Genomic DNA, 8,434 nt, shown 5'->3' on the forward strand with positions numbered 1-8,434 from the left:
GTCCTGGGATCCTGGACAAGCATGGATTCAAAACTGAACTGGTCCAGGAGAGACACACCCAGACAGTGTCCCCAGGTGACCTGGTGCCTCTGTGGAGTGGGCAGGAAGTGTTGTTCCCTGGCCACCCAGCCACCCACGGCCATCTGCTTGGCTCCCTGGAAACACCCCTGTGGTCTCCAAGATGACTCAGCAGTTTTGAGCTTCCTGTGCGGTGGGCCTGGTTTGTGTCCCTTTTTGCTCTGTTTGTTTGCTTTTTCATGTGTGCAGTGAAGAGGAGGAGGAGGACGGGCAGAGCTGATCATTAGTTGCCAGCAAAGTGACTATCCACCAAGGCTAGGGGGTTTTCTCCCCAGACTTCCTGTGGTGAAATTAACCCCCAGCTGTGAGACACAACCCACTGGGAGACTTAATCCCATTCTAGTGGTTAGAGAAGGCCTCAGAGTCGAGTAGGATCTGATGTTGTCATCGGGAGGAGACTCAGGCATGAATCCTCCTAGCTTTACAGGAACCGAGAGAGACAGAAGGCATGCACATACATGTACACACACACACATCCACACAGGGTGCTTTGCACCATTCGGCCGTGTGCACCATCTGGGGATTCCATAATGACACCAGAAAATGCCACTCTTAATTTTGAAACAAAGCCAGGATGAAAATAAACCTATTTATTGACTTTTCATTCATTCATTCATTCATTCATTCATTCGTCCACTCATCATTTGTATTTGAGACAGGGTCTCCTGTAATTCAAGTGATTCTCAAACTCCTTTAATATGAAAGAATGACCTTGAACTGCTGGTTTTCCTGTATCCACTTCCTGAATGTTGGCACTAAGCACCACACTTGATTTGTGTTCCCCTGAGGATGGAAGCCAGGGCTTTGTGTATGTTAGGTAGGCAACCAATCAACTGACCTGCATCCCCAGCCCAGTAAACCTGCCTTCATTCAAACCTATTCCATCTGTGGACAACAGAAATGGGGCTCTTGCCCCTTCTTCAGACGGCCATTTGCAGGGAGCCTTAAGAACAACTAACCTGTGTCTCTGTGACTCATAACTTTAACCAAAAACCTGGACCTGACTCCGTTCTTTGGAGGCCATGCCTGTTCTCTATAGTAGGACTGGATACCATTATGTGTCTGCCACGGACTTCCATCACTCCCTCATCTCTGGGAATGAGCATAGCTCAGTTGCCTTTGCCTCTGGCTTCGCCTTATTGGGCACAAAGGGACCTATTTCTCCTGGCCTAAGCAACAAGTTCTTCGGGCTTTTCTGGCCCCCAAGGATGCTGCTCCATTTCTAGAAAGATCTCACCTACTTCAATTAATTCAGTCTAGAAACTTCTTGATACACATGTCCAGAGGTTTATCTTCTAGGTGATTCTAGATCCTGTCTAACTGGCATCAGTAGTATACTGGTCAAGGTTATATATAGATAGATATATAGATATATAGATTAGATATATAGACATATAGACATATAGACATATAGACATATAGACATATAGACATATAGACATATAGACATATAGACATATAGACATATAGACATATAGACATATAGATATATAGATATATAGATATATAGATATAGATGTGTGTGTGTGTGTATGTGTGTGTGTGTGTGTATGTGTGTGTGTGTGTATGTGTGTGTGTGTGTATGTGTGTGTGTGTGTATAAAGGAGGTTTATTAAGGTGACTTACAGTCTATGGTCCCGCTAGTTCAACAATGATGATCTACCAAGGGAAAGTCCAAGACTCCTGTAGTTGTTCAGCCCATGAGGCTGGATGTCTCAGCTGGTCTTCAGTTTACACCAGAATCCTGGAGAAATAGGCTCTAATGCCAGCAAAGGAATGAACTTTCCAACAAGAGTGAGGGCAAGCAGGTAAAGAGCAAATGCTTCCTTCTTCTATGTCTTTTATATAGGCTGCCAGCAGGAGGTGTGGCCCACATTCAAGCTGGATCTTCTTAGAAGGTCCAGAGAAAAGCTGGGTCTTTCTACTTCAAACGATTTAATTAAGAAAAATGCTTCACAGGTATACCCAGCAATTGGGGTTTAAGTTAACCCCAGACACAGTAAAATTGACAACCAAGAATAGCCACAAGTAGTGGACATTCTTGTCTCTGTACAAAGGGAGAACATGGGTTATCTTCAGTCCAGCATATCTGCAATGGTATGTCGGCATGTGCACACACATCAAGACACTGTTGGAACACCTGCTCACACCCACCCTCTAGAGGTGTCAAGCCTTAGAGGGTGTGGCAGAGTCCACAGACCAGACACCAGAACAGGGGCTGCAGTCGCAGTACAATTGATAGCCTAAGTAATCCCAGAACTCAGAGGTAGAGGCAGGAGGATCAGAAATTCAAGGTCTTTTTGAGCTACATTAGACCCTGTCTCAACAAAACCTACCATAGAGAAAGAGTTTTAGAAGGTTAAATGAAGTTGATATCACATAAATATTCTAGAGTTGCTTGAAATAGAGACATTGTCCTCTCTTCAGAACCCTGATGTGTCAAGGGCCTGTGTCAGAGACCACATGCAGGCCCCCTGCTCTCCAACTGACGCTTCAGGCATAGTGGCTTCTGAAACCGTGAGAAGTTCTAGAGTCAGTGTCCCTGGAAGGATGTCTATTCTAGACTCATGTCCTTGCTGGTCGACTCCTCCGAAGTCCAGGCCATCACTGTCACCATGTTCACAATAAGAACGCATGATTGAAGACTTGTTTGTTTGGACTATTCAGACAGACAGGTCCAGCTTTGCATCTGCCACACAGAGACCTGGGCTTCAGAACGCCGCTAGCTAGAAGAACACAGTGTTCATCACTGACTTCTGCCTCTCTTCTTGCTCTTACCCTGGGGCTCAGAAAGACGATCCTGGAGGGCTGTGGAGATGGCTCAGGAGTTGGCAAACTGCTTGCTGAGCATGTGTGAGGATCTGTGTGTGATGCCTAGCCCTCATGTAAAACAAACAAATGAAACCAACACCAGACACTGCACCCCTGTTACTCCAGTGCTGGAGGTGGGGGTGGAGACAAGAGGATCCAGCCAGTCTAGATAAGCCCCAGGCCTAGTGACAGACCTTGTCTCAAAAAAAAAGTGGCTCCAAGGAGTGGGAGGTAGGGGGTGGAGGGGTAGTTTTCTGGGGCCTGCCTCTGACAGTTCAAACCTAGATATATAGTGTTGATCTGGAAGGGGTTCTCTGAAATGCACAGGGCCATAAGATAAGGAATAGCTGGCTACTGTTCGGGGATCCTGGTCTATCTCACTTCCTGGGCCGCTTTCCCCAAAGACATGCATCTATTCCAGCAGTTCTCAACCTCTGGGTCACAACCCCTTTGGGAGATGGTCTAAGACCATCAGATATCATAGATATTTACATTACGACTCATAACAGTAGTAAAATTGCAGTTATGAGGCATGGAAAGAATTTTATGATTGGGGTCACCACAACGTAAGAAACTGTGTTAAAGGGTCACAGCATTAGGAAGGTTGAGAACTTCTGCTCTAGAAGGTGCTGGCGATCTGTGCTGTCCTTCTCACCCAGCACAGCTGAGCTGGCATTCCTGCCCAAGGACGCATGTGCCTCACCTGCCACCTGAATAGCATATGTGTTCTCTCCGATACACCCCAAAGAGGCTCCATCCCCTTTTCACAAAGGTTCGGTGAGAATGAGTTGGGCTAGGGATCGTGTGTAAATTGTAGATAGGTTTTGAGAAGCTGGGGCTGTCCACTTGAACAGTGTGTCTTGTGAAAGAGCGAAGTTGTACTCACTTTGACACTGGCCCTTGGCCCGTGCTCATAGGATAAGCGAAATCTTATTAATGCCACAGATACAGGAGCTGGTGTGGGGCCAGGCCTTCATCCCTCTTCTGTAACTAAGCTTCATTTTCTGTATTTGCCACACACAAAACTCAAAGGAAGATTAAAATGTGACTGTTCCCAGACAGTCCTTAAGACATAGGCTCTTCTGATTGAAGGATATTTATTCAACAGCCACCTGGCCAGCAGCTCAGTGGGACAGGCAACTCAACAAATCAAAATAGAACCAGAACATAAATAAAAAAAAAAAAAAAAAAAAAAAAACACTTCAAAGACAATATCGCTTTAACCCGGAGCCAAATATAAGTGACTCTGACCCAGAAATATGGACTTAAGTTGCTCTAAAAATCATGTTACACCATGGAAACCATTTTATGAAGTTATATATATATATATATATATATATATATATATATATATATCAAAAAGTCTTAAATCTAGGCACTTTCAAATATATTGATAGGAACATCAGACAGGCAGGTCATAGCCAAGCAGGAAAGGCTCTGGTGTAAGCCCCAGGCAAATACTATCTGATGGCCTCTTAGCTTTGGGATTGGTAGAAGCCAATGGTTTAAGTTAAGACATCCTGAACACCTTCACCCAGTATCCACAGAAATACTGATCAAGCACAGAAACAGGCAATGAACAGCTTAGTGGGCCTCTAAAATTGTGGAGAGTTGGAGTGTTGCAGATCCAGACCCAGTTCGGGGGGGGGGGGGGCTCTTTTTAGTCCTTTTGAAAGCCACTCAGCCCCCACCAACTGACCTGACATCCGACTGTCAAGACTTTTATAGCCACCGGTAACGGCGCACATCTTTGATCCAGCACTCAGGAAGCAGCAGCAGGCAGATCTCTGAATTTGAAGCAACTTCATCTACAGAACTACTTCTGGGTCACCTAGAGCTACATAGAGAAACCTGCCTCAAAAAATAAAGAAAAACAGTTTCACAATCTATTCTTGGCAGACCACCAGCTTCTACCAATCTAAAAGACAAAAATGTCACCAGACATAGAATCTGACACCTATAGCAGAGAGTTACCACTTTGCTGTGATCTGCCCACCTGTGATCACTACCAATGCATGCTGTAAATACATTGATCTATGACTGTCTTTGTTCTGTATCTAATACAACTCACATAAACATTTTCACAGTGGAACACATCTCTTGGATCAACTCTGAGCTGTTGTAATTCGTATTAGGCTCAAGCATATCTCCTACTTCCTTTGAGGCGAGCACTGTGTTTTAACATCAACATCCCTGGGTAATAATCTCATCACAACTCTAACAGGGACACAGATGACTTGAGATACCTGTAAGATAAAAGCGTAAACTCCGAGATAAAGCGCACTGATTCCTCGGTGTTTAATTACAAAAGCCGAGGCTATGCTGCATACTCAAGTAACTCCAAGGGAGGGACGTAAAGTAAAGCCACCAATGTGTTCCAGCTTTTAGAATCACTCACCCCAGGGAGGAATCTAATCCAGAGAGAAAGACAACACACTAACTGGACACTGCGGCTGCCACCTAGGAAGTTAAAAGGCATTTAATCCACCGCCTATTGAGACAGAAAAGAAAAACAACTCGACACTCCCCAAGGGTGTTTGGCTAAGAGCAGCATTTAAATACTGTTAAAACACTGTTAACGTACAATAGGCCTATGCCAGGAACCACCCCTTTAATGTTGATTTTTCCTTTAAATAAGCTAAGACTATTTTGGCGGTGACTTAAGTTCCTAATTAACAGGTGTCAGGTCCTTCTCTGGTGTGCCACTTGCCTGCAGCTGGCGGGACTGTCCTCACCCCAGATTGGCTGCTGTGAGCTCTCCACAGTCACCCCTTAGATTGCCTAGATTTTTTTTGAGGTTTGTTGTTTGTTTTGGAGACAAGAGCTCTTGTAACTTAATTCTTCACCCCCTCACCCCCGTTGCCCAAATGCTGGGGTTGCAGGAGTGTAGCGCCAACCCCCCTCTCTTAATTACAATTGATCTTCAACACTGTGAATGCTGTGGGCTGAGCTGCTAACTTGAAGATGCAGGCAAGTTTGAAGAGCAAACTTGCCCACTGTAGGGTCGCTGGTCAGGACTGTAGGAGTAGCAGACACTGCTAGCGTTCAGAGCTGCAGGGAATCCAGGGTTAACAGGGCAGCAGCTCCTCACCCCTTCCATCCCCACCCCAAACCCTTTACAGAGCGGACAAGGTTAGACCGAGTAGATTATACCTGGCCCAGGAGAGCTGTTGGAAAGGGCACCATAATTAGGTTTTTCACTTTTATTTCTTCCTTACCTATGTCTCATCTTAAAAGTAGAACAGGACAGAGACATGGCTCAGAGAGGGAAGGCACTTGTCTGCCTTGCAAGCCTGGCAGCCTGGCTTCAATCCTCAGAACCCACAAAGTTAAGGCCAAAGAGGAGAATTAACTCCTGAAAGATGTCCTCTGACCTCTACACCCGGGCGGGCACCTAAATACACAATATTCACACACACGAACATGTCAATAGTCTTTCTAATGGAATAGATGGTGCTTCTTTGGCCGTATAGATTCTGTTTCAGCAAGATGACCACATACTAAATGTTGATTTGGCTAACCAGTGGTATTCTGGGCTTTCTGGCAGTGTCGCAATACAGTTTCCGTTGGCTGCAAATAGAGAGTGAAGTCAAGCTTGAGTGACTCTGATGTCCTGACTGGAGAGCTGCCTATCTATAACCCAGTAGATCTGAGTCACTCACTGGTCCTGTGTAGGAGGCCTCTGGTCACAAGTGCGACTTCCTCAGCTTTTGCTCCAGGAGCCCCTCACTGGGTTCTGGGTTACTGGCCACAAGCCAAGGAGAGTAAAGATGAGACACCCTCAGTGTGGCCTTTTCCAAATTCAGCACAGGCAGCGTCCACACTTGGGCTAGAGGTCCCCAGGCTCCTTCAGACCTGCTCTAGCTAAAGCTCTTATGCAAAGTCTTTCTCCCTCACTGGAAGACCTACTCGGAGTCCAATTACTTTTACCCATCTACATCCCAATGCCAGACTTGTATTTGTTTCCTTGTTTTTTTTTTTTTAATCTTGCTTTTATTTATTTATTTGCTTATTTATTGAGACAAGGGTGTCTTAGTTACTTTTCTATTGCTGTGACCATGACCAATACGACTCATAAAAGAAAGCATTTAATTGAGGCCTTGCTTATAGTTTCAGAGGGTTAAAGTCTATGGCCATCTCAGTGGGGAACATGGCAGCAAGCAGATATGGCATCGGAGCAGCAGCTTAGTGCTATGTCTGATCCACAGACGCAAGGCAGAGAGAGACCTAACTGGGTGTGATGTGGGTTTTTGAAACATCAGAGCCCAATCCCAGTGACACACCTCCTCCAAAAAGGCTACAGTTCCCAACTCTTTCTGTCATTTCAGTTGTTGTTACAACTGGAGACCGACCAGATGTTTAAATATACGAGCTGATGGAGGCCATTCTCATTAAAACTAGCATTCGGGTCTCACTATGTAGCTCTTGCTGTCTGGAACTCACTATGTAGACCAGGATAGTCTCAAACTCGTACAGCTTGATTGGACCGCCTCTTGCCTCAGTGTTGAGATCAATGGTGTACAGCACCATGCCTTGCCTGTGTCTTTGTTTCCACTCTGACCTTGGTTGGTTTCTGGGAGTATCCTATAAGAGACATAAGACAATGGCCTTCTCTGATGCAGGTCCTAGAGTCCTTGTGGCTGCAATCCACTGTGATATGGAAGAGTACAAAGTGGCATCTTTTAGGTGAAATTTCATTGGGAAACATTTTCTACTTTATCTATAATCCCTGGCTATTCTTTAAACCATTATTTCTAACACTACCTAAAAGCTTTAGGATAAATGGATTTTAATAAAGAAAAGCTGTTTTATAGCATCTCACCATGGGGTGTATGTGTGTGGGGAGGGGGGTAAATAACAGGGAGTAAAGGAGACACCAAGAGAGAATCATAGCTTCAAAAAGAAGACAGGGCCAACATTACAAGACAGAAGCCACCAGATAGGGCAGACAGGGCCACTGTGACAAGACAACCACCAGAGCAGACGGCCATCGAAACAAGACAGCAATCACCAGGGCAGACAGCATCATGACAAAATGACAGCCACTGGGGCAGGTGAGGCCAATCAGACAAAGCAGGGATTCTGGAGTCACAGGGACAGACAGGTGAGCGGACATCTCCACAAGCCAATACCAGTGCTCCCGAGAGATGCAGACCCCCTGTGCTCTGCTGCTGGGTGGGGGCGGGGCTGCTTTCCTTTGTAATGTTGGCTCAGTTCCCTGAAGTCTGCTTCCCCCAACAGGTCTTAAATGTCTGGTGGTCCCTGTGCTCCAAATCCCCGCTCCTTTCCCCCACAAACCCTATCAAATGAGTACCTTTATTTTGCAAACTGGATACAATCTGCATGCTGTGTCCCGTGGCTGTAACTAAATGCCCCTTGTTCAACATTGGGAAGTGCGTACCACAGGCTTGTCATCTGCGGGGCCCAGTGTCGCACCAGCAACGGGTCCTTATAAATCCTCCTGGCATGTAAAAAGACCATCTAAAGAGACCCTTGTGCCTCTGTGTTGTGGGGCACTTTGCTCCGAGATTAAAATCTTCCACCT

Source organism: Arvicanthis niloticus, chromosome 24, assembly GCF_011762505.2.
Source record: "Arvicanthis niloticus isolate mArvNil1 chromosome 24, mArvNil1.pat.X, whole genome shotgun sequence".
Taxonomy (NCBI): domain Eukaryota; kingdom Metazoa; phylum Chordata; class Mammalia; order Rodentia; family Muridae; genus Arvicanthis; species Arvicanthis niloticus.